At 40.0% G+C, this 12,510-nt stretch overlaps 1 protein-coding gene across 11 annotated transcripts in view; it reads left to right on the top strand.

The window, feature by feature from the left end:
- The window catches only part of SMAD9 (SMAD family member 9), a 64,678-nt gene that overhangs the window by 22,801 nt on the left and 29,367 nt on the right, over positions 1 to 12,510 (top strand). For 3 of the 11 annotated variants that reach the window (XM_032611184.1, XM_032611183.1, XM_032611180.1), the window contains exon 1: positions 179 to 386. The exons of 6 other annotated variants lie outside the window; for them this stretch is intronic. The gene's annotated coding sequence lies outside the window, so the exon portion shown is untranslated. Of the gene's footprint in view, positions 1 to 178; positions 387 to 12,510 lie in introns of those variants that run through there. 2 more of the 11 variants (XM_032611189.1, XM_032611179.1) reach the window with 1 other exon arrangement.

Here is a 12,510-nt window from a genome sequence, read left to right as displayed (position 1 = left end):
GTCCTTCCACAGGTCTAGGGAACAGGGAAACTGTCCTGAGGGGTGCCAGTTACACCCCTGGCACAGTGAAGAAAATAGATTGCTTCTGGGCTGGCCCAGAATTTTAGACTCTCTGATGAAATCACTTGTTGCCACCTATGTTTAAAATAAAAATAAAATAAAACAAAGCAACACTTCCCCATAAACCATTTGGCAAAGCCAAAAATATCCCCCCAAATATCCCTCATTGCATGTTTAAGACTCTAAATATTTTGAAGCAGTTTAATGGCCTTGTGTCCTGACTTAGATTCTTTTAATTCCTTAGGTAATGAAGACTTTGAATCTGGGAAGCTGTTGTATAGTTTTAGCACACAGCACAGCACCTAACGCATGGTAGAGACTCAAAGGTTTGTTGACTGAATCAAAGAATGAATGAAAATGTACAAACTACCAGTCATAAAATAAATCACAGGGGTGTAAAGTACAGCACAGGGAATATAGTCAATGATATTATAACAACTTAGTATGGTGTGTAATCTATAAAAATGTTGAATCGCTATGTTGCACACCTGGAACTAATAAGTCACTTGTACCTCATAGAAAGAAAGAAGGAAGGGAGGGAGGGAGGAAATGAAGAAAGAAAGAAAGGAGGGAGGGAGGGAGGGAGGGAGAGGAAGAAGGAAGGAAAAGAAAGAAAGAAAGCAAGAAAGAGAGAGAGAGAAAGAAAAGGAAAGAAAATGTGGAGAATTACTTCAGGATGGCTTTGCAGGGTAATTTAGAGGCTGTGTAGAAATAACCCCTACTACTAGGAGTGCACCTAAGCACAAGGGAAGGTAACAAGATTCTTTGGTCATGCCAGGCAAATGGCCATTCACTCTGCTGTAGATCTGCATTTCTCAGAGGAACAAAGTAGAAAGGGGAAAAGTGAAAGATCACTTGTGTTTACCATAATTACAGGCTGGAGTTACAGAAATAAATTTTAAAAACCTTTTTTTGAGTAAGCCCCCTGAGCATTACTTGTGTGTTGATATATAAGAAGTTCTGAATGAAAAATAGGGAGATTTGAAAAAACATGTTTCTGTCCTCTGCGTGGTGTGGCTGTCATGCACTGTTCTGCTGTGTCACCACAGCACATTCCCCATATTTGGGCTGAACAGCATTTATTGAGAAACGTGGGTGCAGGGGCGGGGAGACAGAGAGAGAAGGAGGATGTACTTGTTGGAGGCAAACACATTTCTATTGTTCCTAAACACTCATCAGGGTTAAAAAATGACATCCAAGGTGTCCTGGGGTGACTTTATAACAATGAGAAGGTGGAAATATACCTCCTTACCTAGAAAAACAATTTCAATACATCTATTTAGAAAAAGGGAAATATCCCTTTTCTGAATTTGAGCTAAGCTATTCTACATGGATATCATCTGATATTTAGAATAATACAGTTTTCTGAAGGACACACTGGGAGCATTTTTTAAAAGTGGTTTATTGACTACATCAGTAAAATAATACCGTATTGCTTACAAAAAAGCTGGCAGGTTTGTAAAATTCTTAAAGTTTTAAGGATGTTTGGTGTTTTGATGGGCAAAGAGTTTAGAAGATAAAGCGTCCCGAAAGCTAATTTGATTTGCTCTGCAGTTTGCTAACAATGGGGTTCTTTACTGCCTAACGAAAATGTTTAGATGATAAGATGGCCAGAATACGGGGTTTTTTTTTGGTTTTTTTTTTTTGCGGTACGTGGGCCTCTCACTGCTGTGGGATCTTCCCGGACTGGGGCACAAACCCGTGTCCCTGGCATCGGCAGGAGGACTCTCAACCACTGTGCCACCAGGGAAGCCCTCCAGAATATGTTTTTAAAGTTAGAGTTGTATTTTAGAAGTAGTCATATAATGTGAACTCTCTTAATTCTACTAAGGAGTCTAGATTGTTTCTATTAGATATACCTTTAGAAGCAAAATATGTAAGGTTTTAACAGTTAACTAAAGGAACTGCAACATAGACAACTTGGTAAATATTTATTGAATGAAAGGGTATTTATTCCTGAAAAAGCTCAATCAGATTTTTGTAAATTGCAGCATACTTTTACATTTATAATGAGTCATTTTGTAAGACAAATAATCTCTCCCAAATTTACATTTGTGGCAAAGCCAGATTTTCATAGATCAGAATTGCTTCGAGTAAGGGCACCTTTAAGATGCCTTGTGTTGTATCTTTTTGTGGTTGCTAAGGTACAGAAAGTTTGGTTTTTTTTAAGGGCAACAGTTATTCAGTTTATAAACAATTCGGTAAAAATAGATTTCTGAGGATCTTCAATTTGTAATTGATAAATCATCCATGCTGAAATAGTTGGCCTTGATTCTATTTTCCTTAAGAATGTGGAATGTTTTATAAATACACTAAGAGTTACAAATATAGGAGGGAGGAAAGAAAGAATTGCACTGTCTAATGTGATGATATACATTTGTGCATACATGAAATTTCAGTCAAAACATTCTAATACAAACAGTAAAGCATGTTAAAATTTGGTCTAAATTAAGAAAAGTCTCTAAGTAACACATAATCTCCTTTGTTGCAATCCTATTTGAGTCCTACTGTGAGTTAAAGACCTATATTTTTTTCTGTTATCTTGTCTCTCTGCTGAGTTCTGGTGATATAATTCAAGTTTTAAGATAAGTAAGAGCTCCTGATGAATGGGTTGTCTCCTTGTAAGATGTTCACTACCTATTGTCTAACTGGGAATGCAAGACTTATCTTGGGAATAAAAAAACATGGAGCCACATTTTAAATAGCACACTACTTTTTGAATGGATACTGGAAATCCAGTCTTCTTGTCATTTTAACGAGAGCTGAACCAAGATCTGTAGGCCTCTCAGAGAGAGTAATCATATGGTTCTGCTTCAAAATCTGTTGAGGAAAGGTGGGGGAAAAATCAATCTTTGTTAATAAAAGGTTTATACAGAAAGAAATTGAAGTATGAAGCAGAATCGATGCTTGGAAAAATAATGGGCAAAACATTTCCTAATTTTTGCAGTTCTTCTAGGTTTTTTATTAGGATTTTTCTGACTCTGGAGGTGTTTTTCAGTTGATACAGAATTCAAAAAGTACAGAAGTAACATGTCTTTCACCCTTCTCCCCAGCCACCATTTTCTTTCCAGAAGCATCTAATGTCGTCAGTTTCTTGTGCATCCTTTCAGAGTCATGAAAGTATTTATCCTCAGTCCCTGCCTTGAAACTATTATATTAAAGATTCAAAAGGCAATCAAGTAAATCACTCCTTTCTATAAGGAACATGAATCCTCTGTATTACCACTTCAGAATTTCCTCTCATTTGCTAATTTCCAGGTGCTGGGTGGCATGATCATCACAAAAAAATATTTAGAAGTGTTATTTTTTCACACTTGAGGGCATTGCCTACTTTAGTAGGAATGTGACCAACTTATATTTTGAGAGTGTGTTGTGATATTTTTGTGATTCATATAGATAAGTACCCAAGTACCATCTTGGCTGCCCTGCTTCTTTATCCAGCTCTGATCACCTCCTCGTATCATACAGGGAAAAGAGCCCACTGGTAGAGGGCCCGGGTTTCAGTCTGAGCAGTGAGCAATGCTTCCTTTCCGAGAGTAGGTTGACTTTTTCTGAAGCTCCTTGGAGTGGGACCCTACAACGGCTTTGTTGTCTGTCAGCCGTGCTGGCTAAGTGGCCCCTGTAGGAGATTGCCTTTTGTTTTGTATCTGTATTTCAGAACACACTCCTGTTTTCCCACCCTCTCCCTACTTCCCACCTTTTCCTTGCTCCTGAAGTCTCTTATCCCTCCTCCTCCCAGTCTTAACTCAAGCTTCAATCAAGACATTAGACTTTCTCAGAGGTAATGCTCCCATTCTTCCGGTGACCAGATGGACAAACCTACCTGAATCTGCCCTCATTCTCCCCTCTTCCCTTCTGTGGCCCCACTTCCTCTATCTTTTGCAACATGAATCTCTCCTTTTTTTACTGATTAATTTCTCTCAATGCATAAGATGGTCACTAGAATCCCCATCTTAAAAACACAAAACAACACTCCACTGATCCCACCTTCCTCAACAGCTACCGCCCTATTAGGTTTCCCGTGGTCTCTCACCTGTACCGTAGTGTGTTCTAGTTGGTCTCCCTGCTTTCTTACCATCCTGTTTTTCTCCACATAAGCAGCCAGTGTAATCTTTTAAAAATGCATCAGGTCATTTAACTTCTTTGTTTTTTAAACCCATTCAAAGGCTCCCCTTTGCACTTAAAATAAAATCCATTTTCCACACATTGCCTTCAAAGTCCATCATGAGCTGCCTCCAGCCCACCCCTCCCACCTCACTTCCTTGCCCACTCCTCCTTGGCCACACAGGCTTTCCTTCAGCTACCCAAACTCACCAAATTCTCCCCACCCTTACGCCACCCTCTTAGAACTTCTGCCTGGAATTCTCATTCCACAGCTTCTGGAGAAGCTGGCACTATCGCCTCTTTGTTTGTTACCAAACCAGACTTCGGTCCACTCACCCAGTGTGCAGCAAAGCCAATCTACTGACACTAGGTTATGGTGAAGGAAAGTACAGTGTTTCTTGCAGGGGCAAGCAAAGAGAATGGGTAGCTCATGCTCAAAAGACCCGAATTTCAGGGTCCCTTGAGATTCTGTATGAATTTTTCTATTCTGCCAAAAAATTGGGATATTTTTGGGTAGTGTTGACATCTTAACAATATTAAGTCTTTCAATCCATGAACATGGGATGTGTTTCCATTTACTTATGTCTTTCATTTCTTTCAGCAGTGTTTTATAGTTTTCATTATACAAGTCTTTCACCACTTTGGTTAATTCCTGAGTATTTTATTTGTTTTGATGCTATTGTAAATGGGATTGTTTTGTAATTTCTTTTTCAGATTGTTCACTGTTAGTGTATAGAAATGCAACTGATTTTTGCATGTTGACTTTGTATCCTTGTGCTTTGCTGAATTTGGTTATTAGTTCTAACAGATTTTGTGTGTGTGGACTCATTAGGGTTTTCTACATATAAGATCATATCATTTGCAAACAGAGATAAATTTACTTCTTCCTTTCCAATTTGAATGCCTTTTATTTCTCTTTCTTGCCTAATTGTTCTGGGTAGAACTTCCAGTATTATGTTGAATAGAAGTGACAAAAGCAGGCATCCTTGCCTTGTTCCTTATTTTAGAGGAAAAGCTTTCAGTCTTTCACGATTGAGTATGATGTTTGCGTGGGTTTTTTAATATATGGTTTTTATTATGTTGAGATAGTGTCCTTCTATTTGTAGTATGTTGGCATTTTCTCATGAATGGATGTTGAATGTTTTCAAATGCCTTTTCTGCCTCAGTTGAGATGACATGTGTTTTTTTTCCCTTCCTTCTGTTCATACGGTATATTACATTGATTGATTTTTATATGTCTAACCATCCTTGCGTTCCAGGAATAAATCCCACTGGGTCATGGTGTATAATCCTTTTAATATGCTGCTGAATTCAGTTTGTTCGTATTTTGCTGAGGATATTTGCATTCATGTTCATAAGGGACATCAGTATGGTTTTCTTTTCTTGTAGTGCCTTTGTTGGCGTTGGTTTCAGGATAATTCTGGCCTCATGGGAGTGAGTTAGGAAATGTTCCCTCTTCTTCAATCTTTTGGAAAAGTTTGAGAACAATTGGTATTAGTTCTTTAAATGTTTGGTAGAATTAGCAAGGTCCCAGTGAATTAGCAAGTTCCGGACTCTTTGTTAGGAGATTTTTTGATTACTTGTTCAATCCCCTTCTAGTGATAGATCTATTCAGATTTTCTGTTTTTTCTCCGGTTCATCTAGGTTATCTAATTTGTTGGAGTACCGTTGTTCATGTTACTCTTTTATAGCAGTTACATGTTATAAACTGTAACATGTTACGGTTGTTCATACTACTCTTTTATAACATATTTATTTCTGTAGAATCAGTAGTTTGGTTTCATTGATTTTTTTCTATTGGTTTTCTGTTCTCTGTTTCATTTATCTCTGCTTTAATCTTTATTATTGTCTTCCCTCTGCTAGCTTGGGGTTAGGCTTGTTCTTCATTCTCTAGTTCCTTAAGTTGTCCTAGTCTTTAATGTCTGGCTTCCAAAAGGAAAAAAAGAGAAACTTAAAAGGGGGTGAGGTGGAGAAAAAGTATCAGTCCTTTAAAGCCCCTGGAAGTCACTTCAGCCAGAGGGGAAGGGGCTTGCACCAGTGGGAGGTGCAAGATCAACACTTCCCTCCAGTTTGTCTGCGTGTCTGTGATTGGATCAGCAGTTGGTGATCAGAGCACAAGTACCTGATGTTTGGAGGACCCAGTCCTTTTTGCCTACCTTGGCTCCCTGCGGAAGCCGTGCAGGCTGCTGCCAAGGGATATGGACTAGGTAACTGCTTCTTGTGCTAAGAACTGAAATCGGCCCAGATAAGCCACAATTTACCATCCAAGCCTTCCCCTGAAGTTGCCAGCCTTCAAATGACTCCAGAGTTCCAAAATAGTCACATTAGATTCTGCTAGTGTAGTAATTGTCTAGGTGGGAAGACAGATTCCTGGTGCTTCATACTCTGCCATCTTCTTAGAATTCTCTTCCTAGTCTTTTTTAAAGACCCTTCCCCAGCACCCAATTTAGTTAGAATAGTCAGCTATTCTCTTCAGTCTCTTCAGCTTCTTCCCCTTCTCTCTCATACTTTCTCCTTTTCCTCTTCTAATTCAGTGGGTCTTTTTTGTCTTTTTTAAATCTTCTGGTGGTCACAAGTTCTTTTAAGAATTTGAAGACAAATACCTATGAATTATCTCCCTAGAAAAATCTATATATGCACAATCACCCAAAATGAGCAGACAGTTCAGAGGTCCGTAGGTGCTCTGAAATTCCACCATGGGGGCCCCTATTATAAGGACACATGTCTGTCATCTTCCTTTGACACTGTGGGCAGGAAGTATTCTACTCCTGCAACAAGACACTCTCTAGGAGATTGGTGAATGCGAACTGCCCCCTCACAGATTTGTAGGAAGTCTCTGATTACAGCTAGAAAAGCCTCTTTCCTGGCATATGAAATCATGACGCCATTTCCATGTTTATCCACCAACTGGCATGTTTATCCAATGACATTAAACTGGTATGTGTATGAGGTAGTTACTTACACCTTACAGTACAAACTTGTGATTGCCACTCATTTGGAACATGTAGAGATGACAGGCTAGTTTAAGTGAGGACAAATTTGAATTAATCAAATATACATCTGTGTATTTGTGTGTGTTTAATTAATTAATTTATTTATTTATTTTATTTATTTTTGGCTGCGTTGGGTGTTCATTGCTGCACATGGGCTTTCTCTAGTTGTGGCGAGCAGGGGCTACTCGTCATTGGGGTTCCGGCTTCTCATTGTGGTGGCTTCTCTTGTTGCGGAGCACAGACTCCAGGTGCACGGGCTTCAGTAGTTGTGGCACGCAGCTCGGTAGTTGTGGCTCGCGGGCTTAGTTGCTCCATGGCATGTGGGATCTTCCTGGACCAGGGCTCGAACCCGTTTTCCCCTTCCTTAGCAGGTGGATTCTTTACCACTGCACCACCAGGGAAGACCCTGTGTGTGTGTTTCAAGCCTGGTTTCTCTTCAAGCGTGTACAGTAATAAGACATGATATACATGTGCCAACAGTGATAATAATAGCCAGCTATTTTCTAGATAGCATTCTTTTGGGTCTCTTTTTACACTTTAAAAGCCATATCAATTACTGGTGTACAAGAAGTGCTGTAGAAGTAGTCAAGGAAACAGTCTCTTCTTTTAAGGAGGTTAAATGTTCTTTTGGCGGGGATTCCCCGGCAGTCCAGTGGTTGGGTTCGATCCCTAGTCGGGGAACTACAATCCTGCAGACCACGCAGCACAGCCAGAAAAAGTTCTTTTGGCAAGTGTGTTCAAATTCTAAATTTCCGTAGTAAACTGTTTTATGGAGGGGATACCGAGATATACTTAATGCTGGCCGTGGATTAGAGGGTCAAAATTGATAAGGTTGAAAAATTTTAAAACAAAACAAATAATGAAATAACAGTGTTCTGTCATGAATGTTTCTGGAGTGGCCCTTGCAACCATGGACACCCCGGGCTGACTGGGGTACACTGCCTGGTAGGTGATGTAGATTTTTCTTGGCCACATTGACCAAGAAGCAGTGCCCATGAGGGGTTGTTCAGTGGTTCCATATGCTCCTGAGCAGACAACCAATGTATGCATCTTAAACAGTATTTTTTGAATTATGTTTTCTTCAGGATTGAATTCACCAGTTGAATCTTCCAGTGAGGACAAGTAAGTGGAAATAAGATTGAGTAACTGCTAACAGGAGTTGGATTTAAACAGACAACTTAAAAAATAGAAGGCTCATATCTCCCAAACTTCTGTCCAGCCTGGCAAGTTGGATTTTAGTGTGGAATCATGCACAGTTAGATCATGGAGTGTGCATGTGGCCAGTGCTGCTTTCTTTTAAGTGGTCCTGTTTATTTAAAAAACTTGAAAATGAGAAGTTGTTTTGCTCGCTCAGTTAGGGTTTATTGTAAAACTCAGATGCCAGAAAAAGAGAGTACAGTATTGTTTTTGTGCTGTGAGAGTGTGAAGTGGACCACGAGTGAACCGGAGAAGTCATGGTCGTGGTGCTTTCTTCCTGCTGCCCAAAGAAGGAAAGCTCTAATGGTCAACACATGGTGTTTGTGGATGTCTGGCGTTAACACTCATGGATGTCTGGCCGCATCAAGGCCTTGATGAAGGCGCTGAAAATGGTGGCAGACACAGTCACGCCAAGTGTACATTTTCACTCTTATTCCCCAGGGGTGATAATAATGCTAGAAAGAAACAAAAAGGTGGAGAGAAAAGTGGGCCCTGTGCTGTGTTGGTAGATGGCATTTGTCATAAAAAGGGCCAGTTTGATAGCCTCGGAAAGAAGAAGTTGTTCTGCCTGGCTCCATGTAGTGTAGCTTCATGGGTGAAGGTGCTAACTTTCAATCTTCCCAGGAGTAGCAACGTAGCACCAACAGCTGAGGGAATACAGCTGTTTTCCTTTTCCATTCTTGTGTTCCCCTGAAATAGAGGTCGAACAGATATTTTAAAGGTGCAAAATGCTATCAGAAAATACTATTTGAAATGAACATTACAGGAATATCTTGGCATAATGGCCGCAGAACACTCTTATCCCTTGGCAGGAAACAGGTATAGGGGAAAGTAGCACATTAGCATTGAGGACTGCTTGTTTCGCCCAGTAAAAGCAAGCGCAGTGTACAAAAAAGTGTATCCTGAATGTGTTATTTGCATTCATTTAGCACAAATAAATCATTTGGTTTCACTTCAAAGTGGGAAAAAAAAATCCCATGTGTGGGAGGACACGTGGTTGTTGTGTAATCCCACGTGACACGACAGACACGGAGTCATGGACCCATCGCCCAGACAGACCCTCCCAGTGAGACCGAGCCCCTTCTTGATCCACAGAGGAGGAAATGAGGGGCCCCGGAGAGATCACAGGACTCGCCCGAGATCACACAGTTGATCCATGACAGCAATACGCAATTTTCTTACAAAAGTGAGAATTTAACCACAAAAAACTTTAGAAAATTACCCTTATCTGCCAAGTGAGTTTATCTTTTAACTGTGACTTGCATCCTTCTAAGTGCAGCTCAGTGATCATCTTTGGAACCCTTCCAGAACCCCGCAGGTTGGACCAAGGGCTCTTCCTGCTATACCACCTCCTGCCTCTCTCTTCCATAGCTTTTGTTATATTTTGTAGAAATCATCTGGTCGTGTTTTTGTGTATGAATCCACAATGTACATTCATCTTTATAGTTTATTTTGTTTCATTCTTCTTTGTGCTTTATAGGAATGGAGTAATGACCAGCATGAGTAACACCACCCCCCTTCCTATTTTTGTGAGTTTTACAATGACCCCCCCCCCCCAGGGGGTACTCTGCACTAATTATTAAGTGAGCCCTGGCCAGTGGTGTTTTCAGAACGTCATGCTAGGTTAGAGCACATAGTCTACGGGAACCTAAATTATCTGAGGATGGAAAGCCATTCTGAACCAGGTGGACACGACTGAACAAACGGGCGAGGTGGGGCCCCAATACTGTCGCTGTCAGTGTGATGACCGGCTGACGATAAACAGGGACCCTTTGTTCTACTAGTGGCTAAAACATTATAGGAATGTTTGATACTATGTATAAAATAGACAACTGATGGGAGTGTACCATATAGCACAGGGAATTCTACCTAATGCACTGTGGTGACCTAAATGGGAGGGAAGTCCAAAAGGGAGGGGATATCTGTATCTGTATGGCTGATTCATTTTGTTGTGCAGTGGAGGCTAGCACAACGTTGTAAAGCAACCATGCGCCAATAAAAATTGATAATAATAATAATAAACATTATAGTAATGAGAATGGGAGGATAACCTTTGTGAACCTTAAACCGCACCCCTGGACAAATAAGAACTATTAACATTGACGAGAACCGGAAGCCTTAGTGTCAGTGAGATTCCAAGTTTGATGCTTTTTTTTTTTACATTTAGTTTTTCTATTAAAAAATATATCAAACAAGTGTAGAGAATCATATTTTGAACATCTGTGGATCCAGTCAGCTTTACTAAACCTTAACTTTTTTTTACAGGACCTAAATATATGCATTTGTAATTTACTTTGTGTTTTTATTAAAATTTTTTATTAAAGTATATTTGATTTACAATATTGTGTTAGTTTCAGGTATACAGCAGTGATTCACTTATACATATATATATGCACACTATATATATTACTTTATATGTACTATGTATATTTTCCAGATTCTTTTCCAGTATAGGTTTTAACAAGATATTAAATTTAATTCCTTAAGACTGTAACTTTTTTTTTTTTCTTTTTGCGGTACGCGGACCTCTCACTGTTGTGGCCTCTCCCGTTGTGGAACACGGGCTCCGGACGCGCAAGCTCAGCGGCCATGGCTCACGGGCCCAGCCGCTCTGCGGCATGTGGGATCTTCCCAGACCGGGGCACGAACCTGTGTCCCCTGCATTAGCAGGCAGACTCTCAACCACTGCGCCACCAGGGAAGCCCAAGACTGTAACTTTTTGATATTTTGTATTCTTTTCCTTCCCTATCCAGTGGTCACTATTACAAATTTGACTTATTACTCTGAGATTCTAAATTTGACTCTCTGGGGCCTCCCCAATGCAAGGGCTCTGTGTAATGGGACAGGAGCTGTGTCTTGTAGCAGTAAAATCATAGTTTAGGAGCCACGGTGAGGCTCATAAAGATTTGAAATGTGGCAGAGAGATCAAACTGCAGAGCCAGCGTTCCCAGACCCTAGATTCTTGACTAGTTAAGATTTCCCCAGGGGACAAGGAGGGACAGTAGCCCCTGAAAGTCACTTATCAGGGTGAACCTCAAACAGGCATGATTTGAGGAAATGTATGGTTTAGGGATAATGCTTTTCAAACATTTTTTGACTGTAACCCACAACAACAAACACACTTTGCTTGGTGACCCTCGACACATGCACATGTACACACACAAACACACACTCACACACAGACACACACAGAACACCTACCTCTGAATGAAACATTTAAATGGAATAATGCCTTTTCTTTCTTTGTCAGCTGCCCTGCAATATGGTCTACTTTGTTGTTTTTACAAAAGCTATGTGTTCCAGTAAGTTGATTTCCCAGGCCATTAATAGATAGGAACCCACAGTTAAAACGACAACAGCAGCAGCAAACCCTGGTTTAGAGAACTGTGATTTGTTTCATGGAGCAAAAGTTTTTTAAAGGGTATATTTCATTTAACTCTGCTGAACATCTTTATAAATAGCTGTTTTCTACTGCTGACCTGAGTTTACAGATTTATGCCACAATTTACTAATAACAAATCCTATGTAAAACTAAGCAGAATTCAAAGCTCTTTGGGGGTTCAGATTATTCTGTGTTGTGTTACTTCTCCTCTTTAGAGCTCCTGACCCTCTTCAACCATTGCTTTAATGCAGCCTGTCTCGATTAAGTAAACAGAGCTTGAACACAGTGTCTTAACTATATTTTATAAATTCATGATTGTTAAGCCACAAAATCAACCTTTCCAAATAAAACTGAGTGTAAGTCAAACTGCCAAGCGAAAAAGAACAGCTATCAAGCGCTTAACGTCTCCTTTTCTTTACCTTTCTCCATACAGTGCTAACTAAAGTCTATACAAGGAATAAAGCGATGTATGTGTTGCTTCGTATTTATAGAATGTCACCAATTTTTGTGTAACCACCATCTTCTTCACAGAGCTGCCTGATGGCTATCACAAGAGCAGGCATTGTGATACCGCCTTTGTTCAAGATGTGCATGTAATTGTACTCAGAAAGGTGCAACTTTCCCCCCAGGGAAGCAAAGGAGAAAATTATGTTTAATTCATATTAAATGAGCTATTGTTGGAGATTCTGAGCTAGATTGATTCCAAAATGCTAAAATGAGTCAGCTTTCTCCAAAATATTACCAGCAGCTACTTTAAACATTAACAAGGGAGCT

This window comes from Phocoena sinus, chromosome 18 (assembly GCF_008692025.1).
Source record: "Phocoena sinus isolate mPhoSin1 chromosome 18, mPhoSin1.pri, whole genome shotgun sequence".
NCBI lineage: Eukaryota > Metazoa > Chordata > Mammalia > Artiodactyla > Phocoenidae > Phocoena > Phocoena sinus.
The sequence above is the reverse complement of the archived record's forward strand: the minus strand, read 5'-3'. Positions and strand labels throughout refer to the sequence as shown.